A 10,180-nucleotide genomic window follows, 5' to 3' on the forward strand; every position below is an offset into this window, starting at 1 on the left:
TATGCAAGAATCACATAACATTTTAACAACAAATAATGGAGTGAAAAACAAACAATCTCAAAAGACCCGGGGAATATAGGGATTAGTCTTTTATAACCAGAGTGCACTCTTTTTTTTAGGTTTGTTCTTTTAGCAGGCCTGCATTAGTTCGTTGGCGCGCTTAGTTGGAGCTCATAGAGTGAAGAAAGTAACAGTACCTCCTTGAGTGGAGTGGAAACCCCAGATCCTACCGGGGCGACGTTGTCCGCAGCAGCACAGCGAGGGTTACACAGCGCGTTGTCGCAGCAGCACAGCGAGGGTTACACAGCTTCGTTCGTCCGTCACCACCAGCAACACAGCCCTCCGTGGAGGAAAACACCAGCGTTCCGATGTGGTCTCCTCTCGTCCAGCAGGCGAACGGTGTGTCTGCGGTCCCTCCCACGACGGTGTCACAGTCCCGCGAAGCCACGAGCTAACTTAGCCACAGAAACTAACAGGTCTAAGCTCACTTCCCAGTGCAAATACACACACCTCCAGTGGTAGCCCCACAGTCACAAACTCCTACGACGGCGAGAGCAGTGTCCGATACCATGAATAGTCCAACTTAAAACGTTAAGTGCCGTAAAAGCACTGTTAGCTGCCGACTAGCTTTCGTGCTCGTGCAACTCTTCCCTCAGTTCCCCCTGTTCTCCCTTCTCGCGTGATTACCCGTAGTTCAACAGGATACTTTATTAGTCACTAAATCACTAACATTAACAAAATGATTAGTGAGCTTATCTTATGTAGTAAACCATGCTTAAAACATTTTAAGGAAAACACAACTTAACTGTTAAATTACCTGGACACATCTGAACAGAGCGAGGATAATTAAATGCTAAATCCTATTGCATCTTCAACCAATAGACATTTGCCACTTCAGTAACTCTTACATCTTAACTTAGATTACATATGAATTTAGCACTTTAGCAAGCCCAAAAAAATACAGTAACCCACATATTCCAGAAAAAATACAACATAAGTGACATATTTTTCAGGTCATTACAATGGAATATATTGTGATCCGTGTACACAACAAATGCAAAATGCTGCAAAAGCACAAAGTGCCAGCGCTTTCTCCATTACTGAATAATTCAGCTGATAACAGCTAAATGTTTTTTAAAAAGAAGCCAACTGGTCTCGCCATTCCCTGACCATCCTCCTGCAGCAAAACAGCACCTGCACCAAACTGACTTGCATCTACTTGGAGCATGTTTTATCAAATTGTGGCGCTGAAAACACAGGAGACGAACACAAAAGAGATTTGATGTTCACAAAGGCTTGCTGACACTCACTAGACCCCACAAACTTTGCCTTAGCCTTCAACAACTCAGAGGAAAAACAACTGTAGAGATTTCTTTACAGAAACTCCTGTAGTATCCGACTAGACCCAAAAACCGTTGTAATTCTTTTTTAGTTGTAGGCACAGCAAAATGTTCTACTGCCCTAACTTTGGCGTGGACCGGAGCTACATGGCCCTGCCCCACGACACATCCCAAATCAATCACAGTTGCCCTCGCAAACTCACATTTGGCTAAACTGACACTCAGACGCACCTCAGACAACCTGTGAAACAAAGCTTGAATGCGTTTAAGATGAGCGTGCTATGTGTCACTATAAATAACCAGATCATCAAGGTAATGACTACAGTGTTCCCACCAGGCGGCGCTAGGATGTTATGTTTCGGTGGATATGGTTAGGAGAATGTGTAATAGAGGAAGTAAGAATGACGGGAAGTAAAGCACCCCTATAAACGTTAACTGAAGTCTCCAGACTCTTTTATTCAGAGTATAAAACCTTGTACAAGTACAGCCTTCTAGACCTGACACGTGATTCATCAGTAGTTGAAATGTCGCTAGAGCGTTCCTCCAACCAAAATGGCATGACTCTATAAGAATAGAGTGCAGACGGTGTAACGACACCTGTTGAGTACGTGCAGATAACGGAACCAGCCAATATCCCTTAAGCAAGTCAAACTTGCTAAAGGGGTAACAAACAAACAAACAGGTAACTAACAAAACTAACAAATTTGGCAGAACCAACCTGATCTATACAGTCGTCCATACATGGCAGCGGAAAAGAATCTGGTTTAGTAGAATCTGATTTACTTTTCTGAAGTCTGTAAAAAATCTAGGACATTTGTCAGCTTTTGGAACCAAAATACACGGAGAGGACTAACTAGAAGATGACGGGACAGCAATATTATTTTCCAGCAACTTCTGGAGTCTAGATGTTTAAGTTTCTCTGGAGACATGTGGTTAAAGCGTTGTTTAATTGGTTGTGCATCTCCGACATCAACATCATGTTAAATCCAATTTCTGCATGTAGGAACATTGCCAAACAGACATGGAAATTTAGGTAGCAGATCAGACAACTCACCATGCTTAGACGCAGTCATAAGCAACAACAGACTATCAAGGTTATAAAGAGTGAATTTTTTAGACGATCATACAACAAACGGTCATCTGGTTCTGGCACTCTGCCTCCTGTGATTCTGACAGAACAGAACAGGATGCACCTCATCTCTGACTGTCTGGCTTACCACAGCCTCATGTTTATAATATGGCTTGAGAAGGTTGACTTTTTCCATCCTGGTGTTGCAATTATGTAATTGACAGCCATTGACAAAAATCAACCACCTCCACCAAGCCATCCTTTAACAGCCAAGGGTCCACGCACTTTGTGTCCAAAAAATAAGTCATTAGGACTAAAACCCGTGCTTTCCTGCACAGCTTGTCTTGCAGGTGTCTCTATCCACCTCTGTGCAGTATGCACGCAGGAAAGATTTCAGAGTCAAAGACCCCCTGACTCTGTGCATGGTAGGCTGATGACTGGTTATGATGGACACGCAACAACTTCAAGACTTGAAAAAACGTGTGCGAAGAGAAATTGCACCCTTGATCACTGTGGATGACCTTCAGAATGCCAAAGACTGAAATGGCTTACAGAGCTTTCACTACCACCGTAGTGGTAATTGCCCTCAGATATGCAGTAGGACACCGAGTATTTTGACACATCACAGTCAGTAGGTATTTACAGCCAGACTTAGAGCATGGTAATAGACCCAAACAGTCTATAATCAGGTGCACAAATGGTTAATTCACAACCAGAATGGGTTGTAATGGAGCAGGTTTAACAGACTGATTGGGCTTTCCCGTTAGCTGACACACATGACATGTGTTTGTATGTCACAACATCTCTTCATCCGCGGCCAACAGAAATGCCTCAAGATGTTAAGATACGTCTTTCACACCAAAGTGCCCATTCTCATCATGAGCTACCTTTAGGACAGGCGGACAAAATTTAGTTGGTACCACCAACTGAACGACAGCATCGCCAATAAAGTCAGTACCCAGAGTCAACCATTTCCTGAATAACAAGCCATTTTGTAAAAAGTACCCACTTGCTACACTCTTGATCTCCTTAGCAGATACAACATAATCAAACATTTCTTTAAGGGAAGAGTCACTTTGCTGTTCCTGTAACAACTCAGATAACGAAGACCGTTACCCAGAATGAAGTAAATCCCCTCAATGGGCAACGCTGGACACACACCTATGGCTACTTCTCCCTTTACCATCTCAGTCCAGGACCAACTTATGTGACAGTACGGGCAAAACACTTAAACCCATGCCATGACTTAGTATACAGTCACCCGTATCAGTTTCTTCTGACAGCGGCAACACAGATCCCTCAGTAAAGGAGTCAAAGGCCCCTGTATCACTCAGGATTTTTACTGGAACCTTAGCCTCACTTCCTACCAGTGACAAACCCATCTCTAATAAAAGGAGCAAAGGCTGCCAAAACATCAGGATCAAGCTCCATTGAAAGCAACTCAGATACACAGTCCGTAACAACCGGCGCAGCTGCTGCCACAGGCTTATCCTTAGATTTTACAGTTTTGTTTCTAAAATGCAGCAGTGGACAATCGGCCTTCCAGTTAACCTTTTCATGACAGTAGTTACAGCTAGTGTTGTCAACGTTACCTCGCAATACTGCTTCCAACTTTGGTGCACCAGCTCTCCAAGAACGCTCACGTGTTGTAGCACTCTCTAAAACTCCCTTTATAAAGCAACAAGTACTCATCTGCTGACGGAGCCGCCGCTGTGACATCCTTTTTCTCATTAACATTTGTTGCAATGTGACCAGGAAGCGTGTTTTTTAACTGCTCCAAAACAACATCACACAGATCCTCAAAAGTAGTGACATCCAGCGCAGCCAACCAACGTTTAAAATGACCAGTTACATCCCAAGCAAACTCCATAAAAGTTTGACCACTAAGTCTCTCCCAGGACTTAAGTCGTTGGCAATACGCTTCTGGCACCAGCTCATACGCCATTAACACAGCAGACTTGATTTTTACATAGCTAGAGCTATCTTCTGCACTCAAGGATGAAGCCATTAAAAAAGCCTTCACTTACCCTGCTCAACCAGCAAATCTACCGTATATCACCACAGTGCTACCCCATATGAATAAACGAGTGAACAAACAATTACTAAAGTAAGACAAAAGTTTACCATTCCGATGGGTTACCATGCTCCCAACAAACTGGATAAAAATACATAAAAAGAGTGACTCAACATAACTATTTAAATGTGCAAAGTAAATAAAAAATAAATAATGTAAATAAACCTAAAGCAAGATGTGGCAGTCGGGGGGGTGATCAGGCTATGGTTGATGTCTGGATTGCAGAGAAGAGAGTGTAGTTTTTCCAGGTGGAGCTTTATTTCCACTGGCTCACAGGTCCCAGGTGCACCAGATCAGCCATCACTTCAACAAAACAAGGATGGTTAAGACCAGTGAGGTATCACTCACACAGAGTGGCCTCACTGGATCACACAGGGGCCGTCACAGCATTAAGCATAGTAGAGAAAAAGACAATGGAAACAAAAACTAAAGAAGAAATGAAAAAGCACACACAGCTCTAGAGGGCTGCAGAGGAACAGTGCACACTCTTCATAAAACATTCACAACTTCTCAGCAGTGGGATAGCCAGTAAGACTCTACACCAAAGAGACACTGTAACCTTTTCCTATCTGCTCTTGCAGACCTGTCTGAGAGGCCCATTTTCTCAGTGTGGTTCGGTCATGGAGGAGACAGCAATAGCAGGGAGGGTTTTCCCAGATACACTCTTCATCCTGAATGTTACTCACATTATGCTAAAGGGTTTAGCATGAACTGTCCACGTACTCACACGCACACACACACACACACACTTCAAATCATTTTAGGAAACTGCCAGGGCCTGCACATCCCTAGAGATGACTGTGAATAATTGATTTTAACCAGGGAGACGTTTGCATTTTCCCTCCATTTCCATATAGAGGAGAGTCTTGAGGAGGTGATTCAATAGTTGACTGATACTTGCAACACTTTGGAAAAGTTTGAGAAAGTATAATTTGTAGGTCTATGAAGTGTCCCTAAGGATGTTAGGAAATTATGCCGTGTTTTTATTCAGAAATCTGAACAAATTGAATGAATATTTCTCAACAGGTTAAATGTAAATATGTAAAGTAACATGGAGATACACCTACCAATGTAATATGCTAAACAGATGACATACACCAGAACGCTTTAAGAATTTTGTTTTTATATTTAAGGACTACCAGTGGGACATTTTCTGCTCTCAGAAACATTGGTGCAATATAGACAACAAAGGACATTTTAGCCAGTGTCATGGTTATCTAATCAGATTTCACCTCACTCTTACAGAACTTAGAGTTTGCTTAACTTTTTTCAAAGGCTAAATTCCCATGTGGTTTCTCTTTCCACTGCCTTCAGTGCTGTCTTTCATTTCTAGGTCATGAGCGGGAAAACAGATTTGGGCATTTTTGATGTTTCAAAACGGTTCCTGTAGAAAAGGTGTGTAAACACTCGGCTGCTCACTCAGAAGGTAAACATGACGCGGCTTTCTTACCCTAGTTTCCACAACTTTGATGTTTGGGAGATGGCATTAACATTCTAGAGGTAGAGCGAGCTTAGTGCTTGTGTTTATCTGATATCCCTCAAACTAGGAGCTTAAGGCAGTAAGGTCTACCGAGGATTGTTGTGCTGATTCCTGAGCGGTTTTCGGATTATTCTGTTGTCGTTCAGACGCCTCTGGATGTTGCTAACACGGTCAGTCTGATAGGGGTTTATGTAAGAAGCTGGGGGCCAATGTGTGATAGCTTTTTAAAAGATGATGTTTCCTGCATCTGTTCAAAATCATTACATCGGGAGTGGTCTCAGTACTTTGCCTCTGCAAGGACTAATGGGCATCCAAATCATTTGAAGTCTGATTGATGCACTCTAAATGGAACATTAAGTTTCATAAAATGGCTAGGGGATAACCCTGCACTGGCCAGCAGCGCACCGTTTCTGGTTTTAATGAGCAGAGGTCTGGGTGATATATGCACAGTATTATCTCTGCATTTAAAACTGCTCACATAGTACTGTTACAGTTAGCTTGGGCTCATTTACCCTCAACACAGCTGCAGCACTGAGGTGCCCATTTGTCCAATAACCAATAATTAATAAAAGGTTGATCAAATACTGGAAACTTTAGCTGTTTATATTTTACCGTCTAGGAGACATTAAACTTCAGATGCATCCTCAGGGTGATTTAAAAGCATGTAAAAACTTAAATGTATTCTGGCATTCCATATTTTCAATCCTCTGTACAGCAGGCAACGTGTCTTGAATTAGTTTTTAGACAGAAAGTGAAAAGGATTCTCTTGATGCATGCCTAGTTATGGCCATGACTACTATATGAAAATTGATGGTACAGGATATTTGAAATTTTAAACAATGAAATATTTATTGTTAAACAGAGCAGAGGAACAACTTGGCTACTTTGAAAAATTTATTTAACCTTTATTTAACCAGGCAGGACACTTAAGAACAACTTCTTATTTACAAGGACAGTCTGGTTATCTCTTCTTTCCAGACCATTCTCATCACAGGGCACCCAATACCAAGGCTTTCAGAAAAAGTGACAAAGTATAGTTACGCTAAAGGTACCTTTCAGCGTCTCATAGAGACGGTCCTGGAAGTGTATATATATATATATATATATATATATATATATATATATATTTATTTATTTATTTATTTATTTCAGTCCCCAGCTGATCAATGTAGAAGATGAGTTCCAGTCCAATAAGCTGTTAAACAAGCTACCAAATAAGCTAGGTGATTTTATATTAACAGAATGGGCTCATAGAACAATAATTGGTTATCATAACTTCTTGTCATGATTAATTTATTAATGATTTATCTGTATTAAAGACAAAATAATCAGTTCATCCAATGTTTAAAGTGCATAAAACAGCCCTGCCAGCCTACTTAACATTACTGTACATAACATTACTCCACAACTACTGAAGGATTCAACTGGTTTTCTGCCACCGGACTCCTGTAAGGGGGAAAGCAAGCAGTGGACCAAACAACTGTGAGGCAAGAGAGGGGTGACTCAAAATGTTTCTAAACTCCAAAAGCACTTTAATTGCCCTGTTTGCGTTTGTGTTTGTATTGTTTTACTATTTACACAGTTGTTTTAAGTATATATCATTATATTATTTGATGGTTTTTAAGGGGGGGACATGTCATACATGATACATACATGCTAAAATATGGTGATCGCAAGTGTAAGAACTGAAAGAAACGATGCATTGTATGCATTGTTTCTCTGCTATGTTGGGTTCATGGCTGCTATACCACTTGATGTCACTGTACTGTGTCTGTCTTTGATGCTTTATGTGATGCTTTGATGATTCAATGTAATGTATTTCTAGGGCACAATCAAGAAGACGCCTTAAAAAGCTTTGTGAGACTTTGTCTGTCCATCACTAGTATTAACACACCAGCTCTGTAGGCTACAAAGGAAATAATTAAGTAATTGTAACAACATCATCAGTAATCCAAGGAGGGTTAAATCAAGGGCAACTGTACTGATTGAAAAAACTTGCAGACATTTTATCTCTTATCCAAGAAGTTTCTTCAGTTCTAACTCTAGAGAGTCCCAGGTTTTTAGTCTCTGTGGGGTTGTTATCAAAGTGACCACTTGGTTCATTAGTGCTCTTGGCTGTTGTAATGATAGTCGTTTTGGCTGTTAGAATCACCTGAGTTCAAGTGTGAATGACCGTCATAAGAAATGTCATGAGGTGAAATGTGAGCGTGAAAGCATTGTAGGTGGGGGATAAGTGATGTCACATACCTCCTTCCCCATTGAGATATGGTTTCTCTACTTTCGTGTACATGGCTTCCTCCACTCCTTTTTCAAACCACTTGTCCTCTCTATCCAAAATATGAACATTGTTGGCCTCAAAAGATGGTCCCTCATCCTTCAAGTGTAGGTCAACTGCTGAATCTTGACCTGAGAATGTGGCACTTCTGTGTTGAGCCATGTGTTTCTGTTGTGGTTGTTTCCCCAATATACATATCTGTGCATTCCTTATTGCATTAGACAGCATACACAACATTGTTTTTTGTCTGGATGTGTGGACTTTTGAGTGGACCAGTATCTGTCTTATTGTGTTGCTGGGTTTAAAAAACACAGGAAAGTGGTGTTTGTTGAAAAAGAGTTTCTTAATTCTCCAGACATGTATGGAATCACAATATTGTGTTTATTCTTCTTTTCCTAATCACCCATAGTTTAGGTGTTCTTCCTAATCTTGTGGCTGTTTTCACAAAGTCCTAGTTACCATTGGTTACCCACACTTAACAGTAGGTGTATTTTTCTTAAATGGCCAATAGGTGGCAGGTTAAGACCATCATGGGGAATTATGAGCCATCGCTACAAAAGATTACTGATCCAGAGCAGGAGGCCAGTTAACATGAGCACTCGCAAATGTAGCAGTAATCCAAATAGCAATATCCTCCATGCTGTGCAGCTTGTGCAGCAGTCCGTCAATCATACCAGGATCCAGTCCCGGGTGATCTCTTTGGCCACTGTAGTGTCGCCGTGGGTCTAGCCAGGACAGTTGAGACAGCGATCCCCAAGGCTGTGCCTTGGAGGCGTCTTACAGCTGCTGCGCTGCCAGTCCAAAAACATTCTAACTGTTTGTTTAACAGTCCTTCAGAGATGCTACAACATGCTAACTGTTGCGTTGGCTAAGGCAAGTAGCTAGTTAAAAAAACAAAATCTGAAAATAAATGATGTGAGATGTGTTAAAAGTAGTTAGCAATTAGCACGTACTAATTACTTGCCTCCTCTGCTGCAAGCACAATGACTTGTTTGGTTTAGAACAACAAGAAGATCATTGGTGAAGATAGAGAATAGTAACCTAATAGCCATAGCATCATAAAATAATCAGTTCTCTATGTTAAACCAGCGCATGTGTGAGGTTTAAATGTGTAACATTTTAGTTTATCTAACAATTTCTAAAGCTGTGGCTTTCTGTTCTATTTTTTCTCTCAATTTATCTACTTTATTGATAGAAATCATAAAATCATTTTAATTATTTGTATTTTTTGTTTTGTCAGAAATGAGTAATTAGTTATTTCATTTACGTACGACGTACTGCTGACGTATTGCGGTAAGCGCGTCGACTCATTTCCGTTTCCGGTGCTTGTGTGTTGGTAATTTGGCAAGATAGTCTTAAAACTTATAGGAAGGCCCTCCGTAATGCCAGAGCAGCGTACTACTCGTCATTAATAGAGGAAAATAGGAACAACCCCAAGTTTCTTTTCAGCACTGTAGCCAGGCTGACAGAGAGTCACAGCTCTATTGAGCCAAGTATTCCCATAGCTCTCAGTAGTTACGACTTCATGAGCTTCTTTAATGATAAAATTCTAGCTATTAGAGTCAAAATTGGCACCGACTTATCTCTTAACTCAGGAACCTTAGAAACAGCTGTAGAACCAGATACATGTTTAGACTGTTTTGCGTCACTCAATCTTTACCAACTAACTTCAATAATTTCTTCATCTAAACCATCAACCTGCCTCTTAGACCCCATCCCAACTAGGTTGCTTAAAGATGTTTTACCCTTAGTCAGCACCTCTATACTAGATATGATCAATCTATCTCTATCAACAGGCTATGTACCACAGTACTTTAAAGTAGCTGTAATTAAACCTCTTCTGAAAAAGCCCAAACTTGATCCGGATGTTTTAGCCAACTATAGACCTATATCTAACCTTCCATTTCTCTCTAAGGTTCTGGAGAAAGCAGTTGCTAAACAG

The 10,180-nt window shown here is 41.0% G+C and overlaps 1 long non-coding RNA gene across 1 annotated transcript; it reads right to left on the reverse strand.

Moving 5' to 3' along the window:
* Positions 1 to 286: 286 nt before the first annotated feature.
* On the reverse strand, positions 287 to 4,679 carry LOC123960857. The gene is made up of 3 exons (XR_006822614.1): positions 4,649 to 4,679; positions 4,534 to 4,564; positions 287 to 1,247 (listed from the first exon to the last, which is right to left on the reverse strand). It is a non-coding gene; the product is annotated as an uncharacterized LOC123960857 (long non-coding RNA).
* Between the last annotated feature and the right edge of the window lie 5,501 nt (positions 4,680 to 10,180).

Source organism: Micropterus dolomieu, linkage group LG21 (genome assembly GCF_021292245.1).
Source record: "Micropterus dolomieu isolate WLL.071019.BEF.003 ecotype Adirondacks linkage group LG21, ASM2129224v1, whole genome shotgun sequence".
NCBI lineage: Eukaryota > Metazoa > Chordata > Actinopteri > Centrarchiformes > Centrarchidae > Micropterus > Micropterus dolomieu.